The 24,569-nt window shown below is 51.6% G+C and overlaps 1 protein-coding gene across 3 annotated transcripts in view; it reads left to right on the forward strand.

Moving 5' to 3' along the window:
- The window catches only part of LOC119956423 (protein phosphatase 1 regulatory subunit 29-like), a 424,105-nt gene that overhangs the window by 210,743 nt on the left and 188,793 nt on the right, over positions 1-24,569 (forward strand). For 2 of the 3 annotated variants that reach the window (XM_038783629.1, XM_038783627.1), the window contains exon 3: positions 8,260-8,440. The exons of the other annotated variant lie outside the window; for it this stretch is intronic. The gene's annotated coding sequence lies outside the window, so the exon portion shown is untranslated. The remainder of the gene's footprint in view (positions 1-8,259; positions 8,441-24,569) is intronic. 3 annotated transcript variants of the gene reach the window in all.

Raw genomic sequence — 24,569 nt, forward strand, 5'->3', positions numbered from 1 at the left:
GCGCCAAGGTCCCAGGTTCGATCCCGACTCTGAGTCACTGTCCATGTGGAGTTTGCACATTCTCCCCGTGTTTGCGTGGGTTTCACCCCCACAACCCAAAGATGTGCAGGCTAGGAGGATTGGCCACGCTAAATTGCCCCTTAATTGGAAAAAATGAATTGGGTGCGGCCTTGGCGATTTCGGCCTTGATCCGGTTGAAGGCCTGGTGAGCCTCGGCCGTCAGTGGGAGTGGATGAGTGGGCGGGCCTTGTCTGCATAGTTAGGGATCCACTAGGCGTAGCTCGAAAAGAACCCCAGGCATCGTTTGAGGGCCTTGGGGCAGTGGGGGAGGGGGAGTTCCATGAGGGGGCGCATGCGATCAGGGTCGGGCCCGAGAACTCCATTCTGAACCACATCGCCGAGGATGGCTAATCGGTTTGTGCTGAACACACACTTCTCCTTGTTGTACGTTAGGTTGAGGAGTTTGGCAGTGTTGAGGATTTTGGAAAGGTTAGCGTTGTGGTCCTGCTGGTCGTGGCTGCAGATTGTGACGTTGTCCAGGTACGGGAATGTGGCCCGCAGTCCGTACCGGTCAACCATTCGGTCCATCTCCCGTTGGAAGACCGAGACCCCGTTGGTGACGCCGAAGGGAACCCTAAGGAAATGGTAAAGGCGGCCGTCTGCTTCAAACGCAGTGTATGGGTGGTCCGCCTTGCGAATGGGGAGCTGGTGGTAGGCAGATTTCAGGTCCATTGTCGAGAATACCCGGTACTGTGCGATCTGATTGATCATATTAGATATGCATGGGTGGGGGTACGCGTCGATCTGCGTGTACCGATTGATGGTCTGACTGTAGTCAATGACCACCCTGCTTTTCTCTCCAGTTTTCACCAGTACCACTTAGGCTCTCCAGGGGCTGTTGCTGGCCTCGATGATGCCTTCCCACAGCGGCTGCTGGACCTCCGACCTGATGAAGGTCCGGTCCTGGGCGCTGTACCGTCTGCTCCTGGTGGCGACGGGTTTGCAATCCGGGGTGAGGTTTGCAAACAGGGAAGGCGGGTCGACCTTAAGGGTCGTGAGGCCGCAAGCAATAAGGGGTGGTAGGGGCCCGCCAAATTTCAGCGTTAGGCTCTGGAGGTTGCACTGGAAGGCCGGGCCGAGTAGCAGGGCAGCGCAGAGGTTGGGGAGGACGTGGAGCCAGAAGCCGCTGAACTCTACGCCCTGGATGGTGAGGGTGGCGATGCAGTACCCCCAGATCACCATGGGAGTGGGATCCGGAGGCCAGGGAGATTCTATGTTTAACGGGGTGTACCGCGAGGGAGCAGCGCCTTACCGTATCGGGGTGGATGAAGCTCTCGGTGCTCCCGGAGTCCAGAAGGCAGGATATCTTGTGCCCGTCGACCTTCACCTTTGTCGACGCAGTCGCGAGGTTGTGCGGTCGAGACCGGTCGATCGTGACGGAGGCGAGGTGCGGCTGGTCGTCGGCGGTTGCAGGCGATGAGCGGCCCGATGAGGTGCCCGACAGGCGGGGGTCCTGAGGCGGGTAAGATGGCGGCGCCCACGGGCCGCATGTGTCCTGGGGCAGGTAAGATGGCGGCGCCCACGGGCCGCACGTATCCTGGGGCAGGTAAGATGGCGGCGCCCACGGGCCGCACGTATCCTGGGGCAGGCAAGGTGGCGACGCCCTCGGGCTGCACATGGTGTGGATGGAGCAAGATGGCGGCGCCCACGGGCCACATGATGTCTGAGGAGAGGAAGATGGCGCGCCCAGTGGCCGCACATGCGGGGGTGCAGGGACAATAGCGGTGATTGAGCGGGCCTGGCACACTGCAGCAAAATCTCCTTTCTTGCCACAGGCCTTGCAGAGCGTGCTCCACGTGGGCAGCGCTGCCGGGGGTGTTTTGTCTGTCCGCAGAAGTAGCACTTGGGTCCCCCGGGGTTGGTGGGGTTGGCTTGGGGCGGTCGCTGATGGGGTCCACGATGGGGTGGCCGCTGGCGGGGCCCACGATGCACAGGGGGGGTAGGCCATGCGGTCAGGGGCATAAGCCTGTACGTTGCGTGAGGTGACTGTGAGTGAGAACGCTAGTTTCCTGGTCACTGCGAGGTCAAGCGTAGCCCCTTCTAAGACGCGCTGGCGGATGTAGTTCAACCCGATGCCCGTAACGAACGCGTCTCTCGTTAGCAGGTTCGAATGTTCAGTGGCTGAAACGGCCTGGCAATCACAGTCTCTCACCAGGGCGAGCAGGGTACGCCAGAAATCTTCCACAGACTCACCGGGAAGTTGGTGATGTGTGGACAGGAGGTGCCTGGAGTAGATCTTGTTGGTCTGCTGAGCGTAGTTCTCCTTCAATAGCGCCAAGGCTTCTGCGTAGGTAGGCGCGTCCCGGACGAGGGGAAAGACGTTGGAGCTCGGCCGTGTGTACAGAATCTGGAGCTTCTGTGCCTCTGAGATTGGGTTTGTCGCAGACCCGATGTACGCTTCAAAGCAAGCTAGCCAATGTTCGAAGTCCTTTTTGGTGTTGTCTGCTTGAGGATGCAGCTGCAGGCGATCCGGCTTGATGCGGAGATCCATCTTTGAAAAGTCTCTGTGTAATAAATTGATGCACTATCAATTACGACGAGATGAGAGTAGGATGTAATCGAGGCTTTATTACACAGAGATGTGTGGCCTCCTACAGCAGCTGACAAAATGGCTGCTGTACGGGGAGCACACATATTTATACTCCGCCTACTGGGCGGAGCCAGCAGGCAGGGATCTACCCCCGTACCTGTCGTACAGGGGCTTTACCGTAATACCAGTATATACAATATAATGCAACAGTGGTGACTACCACAATTTCCAAGTCGGTATGGTGAGTGACTTGGAGGGGACCCGCCAGGTGGTGGGGTTCCCAGGTTTCTGCTGCTCTTCTCCTTCCAGATGGAAGTGGTCGTGGGTTTGGAAGGTGCTGCCGAAGGAGCCTTGGTGAGTTCCTGCAGTGCATCTTATAGAAGTTACACACGGCTGCCACTGTGCTTCGGTGGTGGAGGTAGTGAATGTTTGTGGAAGGGGGAGCAATCAAGCGGGGCTGCTTTGTCCTGGATTTACGTGGATTGCCCAATATCTGAGGAGTCACGAATGGTGAACATCGTGTTTTCATTAGAACAACAGAGGTTGCGGGGCGACCTGATAGAGATCTACAAGATTATGAGGGGCATGGATGGAGTGGATGGGCAGGCACTCTTTCCGAGGGTGGAGGGGTCAGTCACCAGGGGGCATAGGTTTAAGATCCGTGGGACAAAGTTTAGAGGAGATGTTGTTATGTGAGAGAACCTTTAAGAAATGGGTGTTTATAAATGGGTGTGTATATAAATATCTGTAGTGAGAGTACCTTTAAGAAATGGGTGTTTATTACTGCAGTGATGTCAGAGAGTGGGTGGAGCTGGGCTGTCTGTCAGTTTTTTACTTTCATTTTAGGCTGTTTGCTGCAGGGTGTGTTTTAGTTTCGTTTTCAGAGCTGGATAGCTGCAGTTACGGCCAGAAGGTGTATGAATCTCTCTCTGTAATCTAAAGACTGTAAATCGATCCTGGTGATTTAAAACTAATAACAGTAGTGACTTTAACCTGATGTGCTTCTGGTAAAAGGTTTTTTTAAAGTCTTATGGATGTTAAAAGGAAAGCTTATAGGATTACTTAGTGTTGTATTCTTTGGGGGCTGTATTTGAACTAATGGTTGCTAAGATGTTCACTGTATGTTTTAAAAAGGTTAACTTGAGTTTGTGGAATAAACATTGTTTTGCTTTAAATAATAGTTTTCCATTTCTGCTGTACCACACCTGTAGAGTGGGCCGTGTGCTCCCCATACCACAATCTATTAAAGGTTTGAACTCCATGATACACTTTGGGGTTCTCTAAATTCTGGGCCCGTAACAATGTGCGTGGCAGGTTTTTTACACAGAGGGTGGTGAGTGTCTGGAACACATTGCCGGGGAGGTTGTGGAGGCAGATACATTAACGGCGTTTAGAAGGCATCTCGACAAATACATAGGATGGGTATGGAGGGATACGCCACAAGGAAGGGCTGAGGGCTTTGGCCAAGGGTAGTATTGGCGAGGCTTGGAGAGCCAAAGGGCCGGTTCCTCCGCTGTATTGTTCTTTGACTGTATAACGCGGTGTCTCCACCTCTGCTGGATCTGTCCTACCTGTTCACAGCATTGATTCCAGGGTAAAGAACTGTAGCAATGGGCATAGATAGGAGAGGTTGGGAGGCAGAAAAGAGACTTGATAGAAACATTGGAGATCCCGAGGGATATGGACAGTGATGTCTAGATCAGAAGGAGGCCATTCGGCCCTTCGGGTCTGTACCGAGCCTCTGAAAGACCACTCTACCTCAGCCCAAAACCCACACCATCTCTGTCACCCTAACAATCTCTGAATTTCAAGCAGACCAAGCAGGCCAGCAGCACGGTTCAATTCCCGTACCAGCCTCCCCGGACAGGCGCCGGAATGTGGCAACTAGGGGCTTTTCACAGTAACTTCATTGAAGCCTACTCGTGACAATAAGCGATTTTCATTTCCCGAGCTCGGAATCGAATCTGGGTCCCTGGCGCTGTGAGGCAGCAGTGCTGACCACTGTGCCACCGTGCCGCCCTTAAAGCCAGGGCATCACAAAATGTAAAAAAAGGAGAGGTGCCCAAATGCCCACAAACCGCTTTCACTCACTGTAAAAATACAGCGATTCAGAAGAATATGTGCATCCCCCTCGGAGAATATACGGAGGCATTAGCAAAGCAGATTCTCAATTTTTGGGTCCCAACGCTGAGAATGACAGCCTTATGCTAATAAACTATTAATCTTGGCCACGGCTGACACCAGAAGGTAGATAGAGAGAAAGAGAGAGAAAGAGAGAGATGGGAAAGGTAAAGACGAGGAGGCGATTTGGGAGGCAATTTTAGAACTTAAGGCTTTGGCAGCTGACATTTCATCACTCGTGGCGAAGTGTGATCCAAATTACCATGGCTGTCACAGAATGTTGGCTGGTGTTTAGTTTAAAGGTATGTTATAGTAGTTGATGCTAGACTCGCTGTTCTATTCTAGTTGGGTCCCAGAGACCACTCGATTCTTTCTTTAACGGTGAAGACAGCAGATGGGACATTATGAGTACATAAGCACACTTATTCACTTGGGTATTGCGTTGCCATTTCATGATCTATTAAACACTTGTACACAATCAGTGTGTATGGACATGTAGATGTAACATATGGTCCAAATAATAGAATGTATGATTAATATGGCAGCCATCCAACCTCATCATGTCCAAAGTCATTGAAGGCTCATTCAATAATTCTCAGTTACTCTGGAGTCAGTCGTTACGCTTGGCAACATCCCTGATCTTTTCCAAGCCTTGCCCCCCCCCCCAACCCCCACCCCCGAGTGTCGCATCTAAATATGTGAGCATCACGATTAAGGCAATGTGACTTGTGGAATCATGCAGCATGGAAGGAGGCCACTCAGTCCATCGTGTCAATGCTGGCCCATTGCAATCCACCCCATTCCCCTGATTCTTTGTCCATAGCCCCCGCCCATAGTCTTTTTCAAGTATGTTTCCAATTCCCTTTTGATAGTTCCAATTGAACCTTCTTCCCTTATCTTTTCAGGTAGCGAGTCTCGGATTTAGCACATGGAAATCTATCCAATTTGAGTTTAGTGATACTTGGGAATTTTACCGTTTTTCTATTTGTGTACAAATAATGCAAACATCAGGGGCGGGATTCTCCGACCCCACCCCCGCCGGGTCGGAGAATCGCCGGGGGCCGGCGTCAATCCCGCCCCCGCCGTGTCCCGAAGTCTCCGCCACCAGAGATTCGGCGGGGGCGGGAATCGCGCTGCGCCGGTTGGCGGGCCCCCCGCGGCGATTCTTCAGCCCGCGATGGGCTGAAGTCCCGTTGCTGTCAGGCCTCTCCTGCCGCCGTGAATCAAACCACCTCCCTTACCGGCGGGACCTGGCGGCATGAGCGGGCCCCGGGGTCCTGGGGGGGGGGGGCACGGGGCTATCTGGCGCCGGGGGGTGCCCCCACGGCGGCCTGGCCCGTGATCGGGGCCCACCGATCGGCGGGCGGGCCTGTGCCGTGGGGGCACTCTTTTCCTTCCGCCTTCGCCATGGTCTCCACCATGGCGGAGGCGGAAGTGACCCCTCCCCCTGCGCATGCGCGGGGATGACGTCAGCAGCCGCTGACGCTCCGGCGCATGCGCAGACTTCTGCCGGCCGGCAAAGTCCCTTCGGCCCTAGTGGCGTGGTGCCAAAGGCTGTCCACGCCAGCCGGCGGAGCGCCAACCACTCCGGCGCGGGCCTAGCCCCTCAAGGTTAGGGCTTGGCCCTTAAAGGTGCGGAGGGCGGCCCGTCGCCGGAGTGGTTCACGCCACTCCATCACGCCGGGACCCCCCGCCCGCCGAGTAGGGGAGAATCCCGGCCCTCGTGTGGATGCTCTTGGGTCCTTTCCAAAACAGCAGGTTTGAATGTCTTCCAGAAAACAATTATTTCTTTTTCAAGTTATCAAGCAGTCTTGAAACAGCTTTTAAAATGCAGATAGAGAAACACTTCTCTTTTAACCCGTGTTGAACAAAGCAATTCAAACTCAAAGCCAAAGTAAAACCCAGAGCCACAGCCCAGCTCCACCCACATATTGACATTACTGAAGCCATGTGATAAGACAAAAACATTTCTTAAAGGGACACTTCCACGACACCTCGGAGTTACGGGTCCTGTGACATGACCACTCCTTAGCTGTCTGAAATATAGGGATGGTGCAATGGTTTGCAATTTTAATATAATTTCAATTTAACATCACTTTAATACCCCGTCCACCATTTTCCTGTCGCCTGTTCAATTTGTTTCTCTATTTTCATTGCGACGTAGTGGTTACATGTTTGCACATTTTAAACCTGATAACGTAGTTGATCAATACGCTGCAATTCAGCCTCCTGGCTGCAGATATGTTTCTTGAATAAAATATTATTTTGATTAGTATTGTCATCACCAGACTGACTGCTGGGATGGCACCATGGTCGACGAGGCCCGGATCCAATGGAATCTGGAAGAACGAGAGGGGATCTGATCGAAACATAAGGGGCGGGGTTCTCCGTTCCCGCAGCCGGCCAATGGGGTTCCCCGTTGGGGCCACCCCCACGCCGTCGCGAAGCGGAAGAGCCCGCCGACGGAGAATCCGGCAGATAAAATTCTGACCAGGCCGGACAAACTGCATGCAGGGATGTTGTTTCCTCTGGCTGGGGGATGGGGGGGGGGGGGGGGGTGTTGAGCAAGGGATCACAGGGTCAGGATCCGGGGTTGGCCATTTTCGGCTGAGTTGAGGAGCTATTTCTTCACTCAGAGGGTGGTGAACCTGTGGAAAGTTCTACCACAGAAGGCTGCGGAGGCGAAGTCGCCGAATATATTGAAGAAGGAAATAGATTTCTAGACTTTGAGGGCGGGATTCTCCGTTGGCGGGAAAACCGGCGCGCACCACTCCGGCGTCAACAGCCCCCGGAATTACGGATTCTCTGCACTTTCGGGGGCTAGGTGGACGGCGGAGGGGTTGGGTGGATTGGCCATGAAAAATTGTCCAAAATTCTATGATTAACCTTGGACAAAAGTTCGGCGCAACATCGTGGGCCGAAGGGCCTGTTCTGTGCTGTATTTCTCTATCGACTGACATCTCCACAATGTTTCCAAAACGACTCTGCAACTATATGATGAAAAGCAATTTCTTCCCGTGTACAAATTGATGAATTTCCTACATTAAAGGAGTCGCAACATTCCAAACAGAAGTACATGACTCGCTGTGAGGTATTGAGCGGCACGGTGGTTAGCCTCACAGCGCCAGGGACCCGGGTTCGATACCGGCCTCGGGTGTCTGTGCGGAGTCTGCACGTTCTCCCCGTGTCTGCATGGGTTTCCTCCGGGTGCTCCGGTTTCCTCCCACAGTCCAATGATGTGCAGGTTGGGTGGACTGGCCATGTTAAAATTTCCCCTTTGAGTTCAAAGATGTGCAGGTTGGGTGGACTGGCCGTGTTAAAATTTCCCCTCTGTGTTCAAAGATGTGCAGGTTGGGTAGGATTATGGGGATAGGGTGGTGGAGTGGGCCTGTGGAGGGGGCTCTTTCAGAGGGTAGGTGCAGGCCTGACGGGCCGAATCGCCTCCGTCTGCCTTGTCGGGATTCTGCGTGAGGAGTTTTGCAACATCCTGCCGCACTATATAAATGCTTCTCTTTGATTCTTTCCGTTTCTCCATTTTGTTCCTTTAGAGTAACATCGTCGGCCGAAATGGTTCTCTTCACGACCTCTCTTCCAACTGGGTCTCATATGTTCTGTGGCGTACCGTCAAAGCCCTTCATCGTGGCGGCACGTTGGCGGGAGGTCCTTGCCTGAACAAACGGCCCTTCCGATTCCTCCGTTCGGCTCTCCATCGGGAGCTCCATAACCCAGGTTAGTCTGATTCACAACCAGCAACCTGGAGGTACGCTGGGAGTAGCAACGTGCAATTTATACCGGTTGTTAGTTGCTGCAGAAATGTTAAAGCATCAGTTCCACGTGCATTGCTTCCTTGCTGATCCAGTTTGATTCTGTGGAATCACCCAGATTGCATTGATCTATTGTGATGACCCTGGGGTGTGGATTTTGGGAGTCATTCAGAAGTCAAAAAAATCTGCTTCCGTTCCAAACATCCGGGGGAACATTTGGTACCTCTGGCACCGGGGGGGGGGGGGGGGGGGGGGGTGCGAGTCCTTTCTGTAAATGGGCATTGTATTGTAGAGATATTGGACGGGATTCTCCGACCACCCGCCGGGTCGGAGAATCCCCGGGAGGTGCGGCGTGAATCCCACCCCGCCGCTCCGACGCCGGCTGCCGAATTCTCCGACGCGATCCGGCCCCCTGGGGGGGGGGGGGGGGGGGGGGGGGGGGTAGGGGCACGGTGGCCTGGCCCGCGATCGGGGCCCACCGATCTGCGGGCGGGCCTGTGCCGTGGGGGCACTCTTTCCCTCCGCGCTGGACTGCGTAAGGCTCCGCGTTGGTCGGCGCGGAGAAGAACCCCTCTGCGCATGCGCAGGAATCACGGCAGCGGTTTCGCGCATTTGCCAGAACACGCTGCCGCTCCTGCGCACGCGCCAACTCGCGCCGGCCGGTGGAGGCCCTCCGCCGCCGGTTGGCGCGGCGCCAACCACTCCAGCACCGGCCTAGCCCCCGGAACTGCGGAGGGTTCCGCACCTTCCGGGCAGCCCGATGCCGGAGTGGTTCACGCCACTCTTTGGTACGGCCCGCGTCGCCGATTGCGGGAGAATCCCACCCATTAACGCCAACTTGTACTTATGCAGCGCCTTCAGTAATAACAGGGCCCATGTCGTTTCGCAGGGCAGGACAAAAATTTGAACACATTGGACAGAGAGAGAGCGCTGGAGAGGTTTACAAAAATGGTTCCAGGGATGAGAAACTTCAGCTGTGAGGAACAATTGGAGGGGTTGGGACTGTTCCCCTCGCAGAGAAGGAGGCTGAGAGGAGATTTGATAGAGATGCTCAAAATCATGAGGGGAGCTGGACAGAGTAGGCGGGGGAGAAACTGTTACCGCTCGTTAAAGGATCAGGTACGAGAGGCCACAGACTTAAAATGATTCGCAAAAGAAGCAAATGTGATCTGAAAAAAAAAGTTTCACACTCAGCAAGTGGTTGGGGTCTGGAATGCGAGGCCTGGAAGTGTGGGTGAGGCAGGTTCAATCGAGGCGTCGGAGAGGTTATTGGATGATTATTTGAATAGACACAATGAGCAGGGGTGCGGGGAAAAGGAAGGGGAACGGCGCTAAGTCACAAAGCTCATTTGGAGAGCCGGGGAAGACACGATGGGCCGAATGGCCTCCTTCTGCACCGTAACATCCTGTGATTCTGTGAGGATTTGATACTGAGTCACATGAGGAGATATTAGGGCAGGTGAGCAAAGGTTGGTTGAAGAGGTAGGTTTTGAGCAAGTCTTAAAGAAGGAGGAAGAGAGAGAGATGGAGAGGTTTGGAAAAGGAATTCTAGATCGGAAGGCCCAGGTTAGGAGTGTGCAGGTCAAGAGGCCAGAATTAGAGAAGCACAGAGGTTAGAACTGGGGAGGTTACAGTGATTCCCGACACACAAGTGCCAGGCAGTGACCATCTCCAATTGGAGAGGATTAAACCATCGGCCCTTGGCATTCAATGGCATTACCATCACTGAATCCCCCACTATCAACATCCTGGGGGTTACCATTGACCAGAAACTCAACTGGACTCACCATATAAATATTGTGGCTACATATAAATATTAGGGGCAGCACGGTAGCACAAGTGGTTAGCATTGTGGCCTCACAGCGCCAGGGTCCCAGGTTCGATTCCCCGCTGGGTCACTGTCTGTGCGGAGTCTACACGTTCTCCCCATGTCTGTGTGGGTTTCCTCCGGGTGCTCCGGTTTCCTCCCACAGTCCAGGTTAGGTGGATTGGCCATGATAAATTGCCCTTAATGACCAAAATGGTTAGGAGGGATTATTGGGTTTTGGGGATAGGGTGGAAGTAAGGGCTTAAGTGAGTCGTTGCAGACTCGATGGGCCGAATGGCCTCCTTCTGCACTGTATGTTCTATGTTCTAAGAGCAGGTCAGAGGTTAGGAATCCTCTGCTGAGTAACTCACCTCTTTAATCCCCAAAGCCTGTCCATCATCTACAGGGCACAGTCAGGTGCCTCACGGTAGGGGGCCTCACGGTAGCATGGTGGTTAGCATCAATGCTTCACAGCTCCAGGGTCCCAGGATCGATTCCCGGCTGGGTCACTGTCTGTGTGGAGTCTGCACGTCCTCCCCGTGTGTGCGTGGGTTTCCCCCGGGTGCTCCGGTTTCCTCCCACAGTCCAAAGATGTGTGCGGGTTAGGTGGATTGGCCATGCTAAATTGCCCGTAGTGTAAGGTTAATGGGGGGATTGTTGGGTTACGGGTATACGGGTTCCGTGGGTTTAAGTAGGGTGATCATTGCTCGGCACAACATCGAGGGCCGAAGGGCCTGTTCTGTGCTGTACTGTTCTATCTATCTATCTAGGTGTGTAATGGAATACTCTCCACTTGCCTGGATGAGCGCAGCTCCAACAACACTCAAGAGGCTCGACACCATCCAGGACAAAGCAGCCCCGCTTGATTGGTACCCTTTACAGAAACATCCACTTGCTCCACAGTGTCAGCCGTGTGTACCATCTTCAAGATTCACTGCAGTAACTCACCAATGTTCCTTATGCAGCATCTTCCAAAACCACAACCCGCTACCATCTAGAAGGACAAGAGAAGCAGATACCTGGGAACCCCACCACCGGAAGGTTCCCCTCCAAGTCACTCACCATCCTGACTTGGAAATACATCGGTCGCTCCTTCGTAGCCGCTGGGTCAAAATCCTGGAACTCTCTCCCTAACAGCACAGTGGGTGCACCTACACCACATATACTGCAGAGGTTCAAGAAGGCTGCTCATCACCACCTTCTGAAGGGCAATTAGGGATGGGCAACAAATGCTGGCCTAGCCAGCGAATGCCTACACCCTGGAAAAATAAATTTAAAACAAGGATAGGGAGTACTCAACTGCATCCTGTTTTGTACAGCCCATGTCAGCATCCTAGGAATCAAACATCACTACGTTGACTCTTCTAGGAGGGATGTGTTCATACCATAGGTCGCCCTCATTCACTGCCTGTCTTAATGCGCCATAGCAAACTACCCTGGATTGTCCTTTCAGGAAAGAAAAGTGGGTGGGATTTTGTGGAGTCGGCGAGACACCCACGTCGCCTCTTTCTCATGAAGGACCCCCAGCACAACTTGTGCTGCTCAGGCACGTGACTGAACAGCAGCAGGCTTTCCTTCACGAGCAAGGGTCCTTCCCTCCCACCGAGAACTGCTGGCCGTTCAGAGGTCAGCTGCAGTTTTGTACTTGGCAGCGCCACCCGGAGTCGGTGGCTGCCATCGGTACGGCATTTAGCCCAGGCCTCCCAGATTGAGGAGGGGCCCAGGCACAGGTGAGGGATTGGATGAGGAGGGGATGATGGGGGGGATGGGGGGAAGTGGGGGGGAGGGGTCACAGAGAGGGGGTGAGGGTTGTTAGCACCACTGGCAGGGGCTGTGGCTCTCAGTGGATCCCACCTCCAACACCTGATGCCAGGTCCCTGGTTAAGGCATTGGGTGACATTGAACGAGGAACTCCCTAGCCCGAACTCTGAGAGTCTACAAACAAACAGGCCAGGGTTTGCTTGTTGTGCACCAGGTATTTGTAGCCCTCTTTGCCTGTCACTGGGCTAATGCCAGCGGCTGTGGAAGGTGAAGTGCCAATTAAGGGCCTCAGTTAGTGGTGGGATGGGAAGGTTGTCCACAGGCTGTCCTGGCAAGGACTTAATCAAGCCGTGGGCTGTAGGTGGGGGGGGGGGAGCAGGAGGGGGAGGGGCAGGAGGGTGAGGGGGGGTCCCCATCGGCCCCTTCTGGTCCCCATCAGGCCCTTCTGGTCCCCACCCACCTCCCTCCCACCTGATTGAAACTGACACGGGGGTTGGGGGGGGGCACTCGGCGAGTCACATGCTGACCTCTGACCCTCCCCCTCTGATCCTCCCCGTTCAGCTTTCTGGCATCAGCCAGGGCTCATCAGCTGGTGCTCGTGTTTCAGAGCCAGAAGGTCATGGATGCAAGCCCCACTCCAGAATTAAATGTTAGATCCAGGGTAATGTTCCAGTCCAATATTCAGAGAGCGCTGCGTTGTCAGAAATTCAGTCCCTTGCTTGAGATGTCAAACCACGGCCCTGACTGCTCCCTCAGGTGGGAGGATATGATTCTACAGCATTATTTTGAAGAAGAGAAAGGGGATTTCTCCCAATGTCCCAGACAATATCCCTCAAATGGTACCTAATAACCAGTTATCAGGCCATTATCTCATCTCACTTTGTGGTTTGCTGCTGTTTTTCCCATATAAACAACAATTAGTTCACACCAAATGTACTGCATCGATCGTGTAGTACTTTGGGATGTTCTGAGGTGGTGAAAGGTGCTATATAAATGCAAGTTTATCCTTCTTCTCTGCATCAAGGGTTGTCTCACTGAACCACTGGTCAAAGTTGCTACCCTGAATAGAAACTTCCTTCCTTGGTGCAGTTGCTATGGCAACTGCATTCTTTAACTTGTCCACCGAGACTGAATGAAGACCGTTTATTCCTTAAAGGTATGAAAACCCTTTCTTGACATCTTCTCAACAATGGTGCCGTTTGTAAGTGCATCGTGTTTTAATGGCCTGGTGTTATACCTAATGGTGTTGATGAACATTTCTGGATTGCTTTTGTGGATTGGATTGGATTTGTTTATTGTCACGTGTACCGAGGTACAGTGAAAAGTATTTTTCTGCAAGCAGCTCAACAGATCATTCAGTACATGGGAAGAAAAGGGAATTAAACAGAATTCAAGAAATGTGTTCCTGACAGTTAACCATTGTGAAATGAACCTGACTTTACTTCAGCAATGTAACAGAGGTAAAAATCTCAATACGTCGCTCTTATTCAGCCACTCTAAGTCAGTGGCCCTCATAACAAGGTGCTAAAATGGCAATACAAAATGGCCGACTGACTTAAAATTTGCGTCAACATTGTGTCACAAACACGGCCATTTTGTTTTATTATAAATGCCCATCTACGTCAGATGATATGGGCCTGAGAAATTCGACTTGTGTCTAAAACAGACGGAGAGCCAGTGGGCCGTGACTCTGCCCTTTTACCCCTGCTGTACAAAGGCCCAAACTGACTTTGGGCGCGAGCTTTATCTAAAGACGAACAGGGACAACGGAGGTGATTGTGGTTGGTTGGCTGCAGTATTTCCGTGGGCTCAGGTGGCGATCAGCTGATTCTCTCTGGCCCATGTTAGGTTTGAGAAAGTGAACAAGCGCCTAAGGAGAAACAAAAAGGTTTTATAAACGCAAGCAAACTCCCCAATTGGACTCCCACAACTTTGGCCCACATCCGGACAGGCATTTCTCTATCCGGGTTGATCCCACCCCAGGGCTTATCTACAAACGGCCTCCAGCGGTCCCTTTAAGGATCATTGTGTTGCTCGTTTTGCTAAGTGTGCTTTACACTTAATTGCTCTGTTTAATAACCTTGCTCTAGAGTTGCCAGGTATCTTTATGATACCACCACGAGGTTCAAGTTCAAGTGCTGATCAATAACTCAATACACCAGTTAGTAAGGTTCAAATCAAAACACATTTATTATATACACAGTCAATCGCTACTCATGCATAAAATACTACAGAACTAGACTATTTCTACACTAAAGGCCAATACTTAGCTTTGGAAAAGGAACCCACTGGGTCAGGGGAACAATGGCCTCTCGTTCGATCCTGAGACTGCAGGCTTCCAGCTGGTATGGACTAAGGGTTAGGAGCGCCTATCTCATAGTGTGCGTTGACTGGACACTTACTTGTTGGTGTAGCTGCTAGGCAAGTCTCTCCGAGTTGAGAGTCATGGTCGAGTTATTTGAGGGCTGCTAAGAAGACTTGCCAAGAGAATGAATTGAACTTGGGGACTCTACTTTATAGTCCCCAGGGGCTTCGCGCCCTTTTTAGCGGACCCCGTACCTGGTTCCAATTGATTGGACCATGTTCCAGGGGACATAGCCTTAAATTGAGGGGTAATCGATATAGGGCAGAGGTCAGAGGTGGGTTTTTTACGCAAAGAGTGGTGAGGCCGTGGAATGCCCTACCTGCAACAGTAGTGAATTCGCCAACATTGAGGGCATTTAAAAGTTTATTGGATAAGCATATGGATGATAAGGGCATAGTGTAGGTTAGATGGCCTTTAGTTTTTTTCCATGTCGGTGCAACATCGAGGGCCGAAGGGCCTGTACTGCGCTGTATCGTTCTATGTTTAATGTTCTATGATTGGTTTGATTCCCCCAATACTGGGGCTGTTCCCTGATCGCTGGGCGGTTCCTAAGTGTCCGTTGACTTCTTTTGTCTCGGCTCCTGCTGGCGCCGAGGAGTCTGGCTTTGCCTCGATTATCTTAACTGTTGCTATTGTTCCCGGGGATCGCTCATCAATATGCAGATGGTCGTCAGGTTCAGTGCTGTCTGCTTTCTGCGAGTCTTAATATACAGGAAGCTTTGCATTCTGCTTGCTTCCCTGTACCTGTCCATTTTTCCCTGCGTTCTTAGCGAATCTCCATTTTAAAGTCGGGAAGTGGCCAACCCAAGTGGCTACAATTGGTTAGGCTGCTCAACATCTGCTACAAGCAGATGCACAGCTGAGAGATCTGCAAAGTGTATATAGAAAAGGTTTGATAGTATGTGCAGGGAAGAGCTGTTGGTTTATATAGGAGAAGTTTGCTAATGTATACGGGGACCTCTGTTAATGTATGTGGGTGTAAAGGTGCACTTACACATATTCATAGATGAACAGAAAAATGTATTTATTAATAAGAATTGTACAACAGCCTCGTGGCTGGGGCTAGTTCCCAAAATGTCTCCTGTCCAGGAGGACTTCACGCCCTCAGGTGATTCCCACACTGTGTCCCCATTGGCTCTCCCAGGCCATGTGACCCTTAATCTGCTGTGTTGCCCTGAAGGAACCCCTGTTAATGCCTATTCCCTCATACTATTTATGAGGGAATATGTTAATGTATGGGGGAGGTTTGTCAATGGATTTGGGGGAAATTTATTGATGTATGTGGAAGTTTCTTTGAATGTATTTGGGGGCGATTTCCTGATGTACATGGGAGGGTTCTGTTAATGTATTTTCAGGAGACCTTTTAATGTCTCGGGGCGGGGTCCGTTAATTTATCTGGGGGAGGTTTGTTCATTGATATGGGAGGGTTGTGTTCATTTAAAAAATTTTTTTTTAGAGGACCCAGTTCATTTTTTTCCAATTAAGGGACAATTTAGCGTGGTCAATCCACCTGTCCTACATATCTTTGGGTTGTGGGGGTGAGACCCACGCAGACACGGGGAGAATGTGCAAACTCCACACGGATAGTGAACCGGGGGCCGGGATCGAACCTGGGACCTCGGCGCCATGAGGCAGCAGTGCGCCACCATGCCGCCCGGGTTGTGTTAAGTGGGGGAGGCAACCAAGGTCTCGCTGGCACAAATCCCGTTTTGGACCTCTCACGAGATGTGGCGGCCATAATGGGATTTGCGCCCACGGCTAACGGACCCAAAAAGTATGCATGAGGTCTTTCAGTGTATGGAGGGGAGGCTTGTCAATGTATGTGGGGAAGGCTGTTCACAGGAGGTCTACATCTGGAAGTTAAGTCAGCATAAATATACATGTATGTTTCCAAGTTTTACCAATAGGTTTGTCTGACGTCTTGTTTACCCGACCTGTGTGTGCTCAGGTAGAGCTTGTGTGATTAATCAACGACATGAGGCACACGATTTAGGGATAGCTGGAAAATGTACTGTCGCACATTGAAGAATGGATGTGGGATAGAAAATAGGACAGACTTGTTTGCTATTTAGCTCACGGGGCTAAATCGCTGGCTTTGAAAGCAGACCAAGGCAGGCCAGTGGCACGGTTCGATTCCGTACCAGCCTCCCCGAACAGGCGCCAAGGAATGTGGCGGCTAGGGGCCTTTCACAGTAACTTCATTTTGAAGCTGACTCATGACAATAAGCGATTTTCATTTTTCATTTGGTGTCATGTGTCCCTTATTTATATTGTGTATTTCTGGACCTCTGGGGGTTTGGTGTTGGATTGAGGTTGGCGGGGCAGGGGGGGGGGGGGGGGGGGTGGGAGGTGGGGGTGGGGTGGGCAAACACAGAGAGAAGCAAAAGCACTGAGCAGGGACCTGGTCGGAATGGGGAGAGGAGTGGCACTGGCTGGCAAGTTACTCTGAGACATTCTCATCAATTTGTAGCACCTGGGGGGGGCAAGCGTCTACCGTCCTGTCTGAGAAGTCCCAAGAGATCATGGATTGGATTAATTTGAATTTGATTTTGGTTTTCGGATAAGGCGGCACAGTGGTTAGCACTGCTGCCTCTCAGCGCCAGTGACCAAGGTTCGATTCTGTCCTCGGGTGACTGTCTGTGTGGAGTTTGCACATTCTCCCGTGCTGGCGTGGGTTTCCTCCTACATTCCGATGATATACAGGTTAAGTGGACTGGCCATGATAAATTGCCCCTTAGTGTCCAGCGATGTAGCGGTTAGGCTATGGCGGGGGCAGCACGGTGGCGCAGTGGTTAGCCCTGCTGCCTCACGGCGCCGAGATCCCAGGTTCGATCCCGGCTCTGGGTCACTGTCCGTGTGGAGTTTGCACGTTCTCCCCGTGTTTGCGTGGGTTTCGCCCCCACAACCCAAAGATGTGCAGGGTAGGTGGATTGGCCGTGCTAAATTGCCCCTTAATTGGAAAAAATGAATTGGGTACTCTAAATTTGTAACAAAAGGGAAGGTTAGGTTATGGCGATAGGGCAGGGTGGACGAGGGTGATCGGGGTGGGGGTTGACCCAGTGAGTGTGCTCTTTTAGAGGGTCGGTGTTGACACGATGGGCTGAATGGCCTCCTTCTGCATTGTGGGGATTCTACACTAAACTATGTAACCTTTGGTACGAGCATGGGGCGAGTGCTCTCTTGGTGGGTCGGTGTTGACTTGATGGGCCGAACTGTACGGATTCTATACTCAACTATGCAACCTGTGGTGCAAGGAATGAAAGAAGAGAAATTTCTTATAAGAACAGTTTTTAAAAAATAAATTTTAGTGTACCCAATCATTTTTCCAATTAAGGGGCAATTTAGCATGGCCAATCCACCTAGCTTGCACGTTTTTTTTTTGGGTTGTGGGGGCGAAACCCACGCAGAAACAGGGAGAATGTGCAAACTCCACACGGACAGTGACCCAGAGCCGGGATCGAACCTGGGACCTCAGCGCCGTGAGGCGGTTGTGCTAACCACTAGGCCACCGTGCTGCCCCTTATAAGAACAGTTAATAATAAGTAACAAACTTTTTATGACTCGTGGAGTTTCCATGAGCTGCGGTAGATACATTTTTGGATGTCCCCAGTGTCAAACACAAGGCCACTGAGAACTGAACAGCTCCACATACAAATAGAAGATCCTATGAAACGTTACAATGGTCTGTCCTTACAGCATTGTGAAGATTTCATGTCGGGGACTGTTCATTGATATGCCCAAATGAGCCTGCTCCTGCCTTTGAAGTAAGATTTTATGTTTTATTAGAAATAAAAGCAACTCACGTTTATCATAACAACAACAACTTTGTACTTATATAGCACCTTTAGCAGGGCATACTGGCCCAAGATGCTTCATTGGAGCATTATTTGACACCGAACGATGTAAGGAGATATTAGACAACGGACTGATATGAAAACAAGGGTAAAAAATTTAAAATTGAGGCACAGAATATAGGAGCAGGAGGAGGCCATTCGGCCCTTCAAGCCTTCTCTACCATTCGCTAAGATCATGGTTGATCATCCAACTCAATAACCTATCCCCCCCACCCCACCTCCCCATCCTTTGATCCCCTTTGTCCCAAGTACTATATCTAACAGCTTCTTGAAAACATTGGACAGGTTGAAAATCCCTTATCCGGAATGCTTGGGGCCGAGTGTGCATCGAATTTTGGAATTTTTCGGATTTTGGAATTTACTGCGCAGATGAGACGCGCGTTGGGAACGGCGCATGTGTGGAAAGTTGGGAACTGCGCACGTGCGAAACGTTGGGAACTGCGCATGTGCAGAACGTTGGGAATTGCGCATGTGCGGAACATTGGGAACTGTGCATGTGCGGAACGTTGGGAACTGCGCATGTGCGGAACGTTGGGAACTGTGCATGTGCGGAACATTGAGAACTGCGCATGTGCAGCGCGCTCTAAAAAAATGTGCGGATTTTGGAATGTTCCAGTTTTCGGAATTTCGAATAAGGGATGCTCAACCTGCAGAAACTTTGAAGAGACAGCACCTTCCCTGACTCTCCGAGCATCCCAAAATTCTTCAGCATCGATATATTGCTTTTGAACTGTCGTTACTCTTGTTAGGCCTCCCAATTTGCAGCAGCCAATTTGAATACAGACAGCAAATAAACGCGTGACAAGGTAAATGGTGATGTTGGTTGAGGGCAAAATGTTGGCCAGGGAAGCAGGAGAATATTTTGGCCATCATCAAATAGTCTCGGGGCGCTTGAAGTCCAGAACATTCAAAAATTCCCATTTAATGTTTGAGTTGAAAGATTCGCTGAAGTGTCAGCACGGATGATACGATCATAGTTAAACAGAACTATCCCCGGCCAGGCCTGTCCTGTACTGACTATGCATCCTGCCAGGCATCCTTTCCATGCATCAAGAATTTTGGGCGGGATTCTTCCCTACCCACGGAGCGGGTGGTCCCGGCGCCAAGGAGTGGCGTGAACCACTCCGGCGTCGACTGCCCGGAAGGTGCGGAATCCTCCGCACCTTCAGGGGCTAGGCTGGCGCCAGTGGGGTTGGCGCTGTGCCAACCGGCGCAGAAGGGGCTTGGCACCGCGCATGCGCAGTGGGGTTCATCTCGCACCGGCCATGGCGGAGGTCCACAGCAGCCGGTGCGGAGCGAAAGAGTGCCCCTACGGCACAGGCCCGCCCACGGATCGGTGGGCCCCGATCGCCACCATGGGGGCACCCCCCGGGGCCAGGTCCCCCCGAGGACCCCGGAGGCCGCCCGCAGAGCCAGGTCCCGCCGCTAAGTACCAGGTCTAATTTCCGCCGGCGGGATCGGCCTAAAACGGGCGGCCGCTTGGCCCATCGCGGGCGGGAGAATCGCTGGGGGGGGGGGGGGGGGGTGGCCGTGCCAGTGGCCGCCGACCGGCGCGGCGCGATTCCTGCCCCCGGCAAAACCCAGCGCGGGCGATATTCACGCCGCCCCCCCCCCCCCCCCCGGCGATTCTCTGGCCTGGCGGGCGGGGAGGGGTCGGAGAATGCCGCCCATAGTCACATTACTGGAGAATAACATGGCGAAGACTACACCAGAGTGTTCCTTCTCTGCCACAGCTCTGAGAGCGCAGGAGAATAATTCCCGACACATGATGATTGAAGAGCATGTGTCAAGAATGTTTCCACGAGTTTATTTTGATAAGGCATAGACTTACCTGAAGGGCAAGATGGATTAGTTTTTTGGAATGATTACTTATTCAGTCAGGCGACTGAATAATACGTGCACTGTGAATGCACGGTTCAATTTGTTTTGGGAGCCACTCTTCGATCGTGCGAATGTACGGGCGCGTGATGGCGCATTCATGGAAGTTTGGTTTCCGGTATGAGCCTTTTGCCGACTTCTCAACAAACTGAAAAAGCTTTCTGAACAGCCATTGATCTGAGGTTGCTGCGACGCTATGTCAGAGTATTGTTCCTGGATTTTAATTAATCACTTCAATTCTCTTATTGAACCGCATCCATTTAAATTAATTGCAGATTGCTGCCAGTTTGTGAAGCTGCTGGAACTGATGTAGATCTACTGGGGGTTGTTTTGGAGAGTCTTACCTCCGATAACAACCCGCTCTGAGAGCTAACATTTCCACGCGCTGCTCTGCTATAATGTCGAGTGTGCATATTAGGTAAGTGTTATTCTCAATGGAGGATTCCTGACAGGATTTATGTCTATAATAAGGGTGTAATAGGAATCGTGATGTTTCTACTTCAAAGTAAGAGTATGGCCGCCTGGGAGTCACGTGACAGGGAAAGCAGCCCAGAGGTCCCGAGCTTAAATCACGGTGTCCTAAATTGTGAAATGGAATTCAATGAATCAGGTCATTTGTGGGCTGGCATTGACACATCACTCTTAAAGCTGTTGAACCATCATTAAATAAATGCAACTGTCTTTCAGTGAGTGTAGCTCCTTCTCCTCTCTCCTGGGCAGTCTCTCAGGGTTGAGGATGACTTGCTTGCACTCTATGGAGGTGGGTTCTCCGGTGGCTGAATAGTCCCGATCCTGGATCCGCAGACTCTGCCACAGGTTTTGCAGGCGGTGTTTGAGGATGTGGGTGGGTGGGACGCCCTGGATTCTGCGCTCTCCTTCCACTGTTTATACTAGGCCTCCGCGTGCTCCACCCTGCGACCCTCGAGCTGATTGGCGCCTTGGCGGGTGCCTGTTCTCCGGCATGTGCGTTCTGAGACAAACAATTCCCACGTGTCGGTGGGGGATGTTGCATTTATTTCGGGAAGTTTTCCGAGTGTCCGTGTAGCGTTTCCTCTGCCCTCCCAGTGATCGGTTGCCATTGCGGAGCGTGTCGGGCATGCGGGCCATGTGGCGGTGCGGCATTCAGGTCCATTGCTGTTGGGGTTGTCCATAAGGGTCCTGACATTACAGAACCTGATAATCACTTGGATTGGGTGGGGTTGGGATGGAAGATGTGTGTGCGTGGCCTCTTTTAACATGGGTGGTTGTTGCATAGCAACCACTACACAGTACCAGCAGAGTGAGGTCTTGGCCCTTGGAGACCAGGCGTTGTTGTAGGACGGGGACTTACACACACTCACCGTAAATTAAAGCCGCCAGAGTTCCTGATGACGATAGGCCGCTTTCCCCTTTGAGGTGGAGAGCTGACTGGTGGTGATTTAACCCGAGGATCACCACACCTTCGGCAAGGGGCAAGGTTGAATAACCTCAGCCGGTATGGGAATTGAACCCATGTTGTTGGTGTTGCCCTACATCACAAACTAGCTGTCCAGCCGACTGAGCTAAACCGATATATTACCCCGCTGATCTGCCCGACATGGGAATCCAGATTTCTGTGAGGACATCGGGTGATGGGAGGTAAATACTGTCCTCTTGTCCTACCCCCCCCCCCCCCCCCCCCCCCCCCCCTCCCCCACCCCCCCTCCCAGTGACCTTGCTCCCACAGGCCCAGGAAGGTGTTGAGGTGGCACTGGTAAGAAGGTCTACCTGGTTTTCTGGGACTTTGCCCAGTATTTTTAGATGCTGTAAGGTCCTCTAGCCCTCATCCCTCACACCCTGCAATGCTCCCTCATATCCCTTTGCTATCTCCCTGCTAACTCATGCTCCCCTAGGATCACTTCCTGGCTGGGCAGCACAGTAGCTCAAGTGGCTTCACAGCGACAGGATCCCAGGTTCGATTCCCCGCTGGGTCACTGTCTGTGCGGAGTCTGCACGTTCTCCCCGTGTCTGCCTGGGTTTCCTCTGCGTGCTCCGGTTTCCTCCCGCAGTCCAAAGACGAGCAGGTTAGGTGGCTTTGCCGTGATAAATTGCCCTCAGAGTCCAAAAAGGGTGGGTGGGGTTATTGGGTTACGACGATAGGGTGGAAGTGAGGGCTTAAGTGGTCAGTGCAGACTCGATGGGCCGAATGGCCTCCTTCTGCACTGTATGTTCTATGTACTTCCTTGATTGCTCTGGAATATAGATTATCAGGCCCTGGGGATCTATCCGCCTTCAATCCCATCAATTTCCCCAATACCATTTCCCTATTAGTACTGATTTCCTTCAATTCCTCCCTCTCACTAAACCCTGCATTCCCCAACATTTCTGGTGTGTTATTTACGTCCTTTTTTGGAGACAGAACCAAAGTATGTATTTAATTGGTCATTTATTTGTTCCCCATTATACATTTCCTTATTTCAGACTGTAAGGGACCAACGTTTGGCTTCACCAATCTTTTTCTCTTCATATACTGAAAGAAGCTTACTCTTGCACTCAATTTCCCCCTTCTTACTGAACCCCTTTGTTCTCCTTTGTTGAATTCTAAACTGCTCCCAATCCTCAAGTCTGTTCCTTTTTCTGGCCAATTTGTATGCCTCTTCCGTGAATCTAACACTATCTCTAATTTCCCAAGTAAGCCCTGGTTTGACCACCTTTCTCATTTTATTTTTGCGCCAAACAGGAATGAACAATTGTTGCAGTTCACCCGTGCGTTCTTTGAATGTTTGCCATTGCCTATCCACCTTTGGGTAACGTTCCCCAATCCATCCCAGTCAACATGCACCTCAAACCATTGCAATTTCCTTTATTTAGATCTGGGACGCTAGTCTCAGAACCAATTAGGTCACTCTCCAGCCTGATGAAGAATTGTAACCCTCTTCCCCAAGGGACCTCACACAACTAAATGATAGCACAGTGGTAAGCACTGTTGTTTCACAGCGCCAGTGACCCGGGTTCGTTTCCCGGCTTGGGTCAGTGTCTGTGCGGAGTCTGCACGTTCTCCCCGTGCCTGCGTGGGTTTCCTCCGGGTGCTCCGGTTTCCTCCCACAGGTCCCGAAAGACGTGCTTGTCAGGTGAATTGGACATTCTGAATTCTCCCTCAGTGCACCTGAACAGGTGCCGGAGTGTGGCGACTAGGGGATTTTCACAGTAACCTCATTGCAGTGATAATGTAAGCCTACTTGTGACACTAATAAAGATTATTATTATTGCCAATTATTCATTTCTCATTACACAGTAGGCCATGTAGGATGGCCTGTTCGCTAGTTGCTTCCTCGATGTATTGGTCCTACCCTGTACCTATTCCAGGAATTCTACCCTAAGGTTATAATAATAATCTTTAATGGTCACAAGTAGGCTTACATTAACACTCCAATGAAGTTACAGTGAAAATCCCCTATTCCGTCGCCTGTTCAGGTACACGGAGGGAGAATTCAGAATGTCCAAATTATCTAGGGCATTATTTAGGGCAGCACGGTAGCATGGTGGTTAGCATAAATGCTTCACAGCTCCAGGGTCCCAGGTTCGATTCCCGGCTGGGTCACTGTCTGTGCGGAGTCTGCACGTCCTCCCCGTGTGTGCGTGGGTTTCCTCCGGGTGCTCCGGTTTCCTCCCACAGTCCAAAGATGTGCGGGTTAGGTGGATTGGCCATGCTAAATTGCCCTTAGTGTCCTAAAAAATAAGGTTAATGGGGTGGGGTTACTGGTATAGGGTGGATACGTTGGTTTGAGTAGGGTGATCATTGCTCGGCACAACATCGAGGGCTGAAGGGCCTGTTCTGTGCTGTACTGTTCTATGTTCTATGTTCTATCTAACAGGACTTTCAGGACTTGTGGGAGGAAACCGGAGCACCCGGAGGAAACCCCACGCAGACACAGGGTGAACGTGCAGACTCCGCACAGACAGTGACTCAGCGGGGAATCGAACCTGGGACCCTGGCGCTATGAAGCCATAGTGCTACCCACTGCGCTACTGTGTTATTAATTTGATTTGCCCAATCTATGTGCAGATTAAAATCACCCAGAATTTATTGATTAGTTTAAAATATTGATGACTATTTTACTTAAAAGGTTATAAATGGGGGACAGCTGGGACACTGGGCATTTGGGAAAGGTCTATGGGACTGAACAAAGTCAGTAAACACTATTAAGGAAAGGTCTGTGTGCCAGCTTCTTCCTCACCAAACATCTTGGACCCTGTTACTATTCTGATTGAATGGTGAAGCAGACTCGAGGGAGTGAGTGGCCAACTCCTCTTTCTGTGTTCCTGATATGATGACCTGTGAAGGAAGCCAACGTCCATGTCCATCATTGAAGTAGATCATGGAGACGTCTTTTTTCTGGCCAAATTTCGCCGACTGGATCTTCCAGACCCGGCAATGGTCAACCCCGCCATGGGTTTCCCAGCGGTGGGC

The sequence above is a fragment of the Scyliorhinus canicula genome, chromosome 23 (genome assembly GCF_902713615.1).
Source record: "Scyliorhinus canicula chromosome 23, sScyCan1.1, whole genome shotgun sequence".
NCBI classification, from domain to species: Eukaryota; Metazoa; Chordata; class Chondrichthyes; order Carcharhiniformes; family Scyliorhinidae; genus Scyliorhinus; species Scyliorhinus canicula.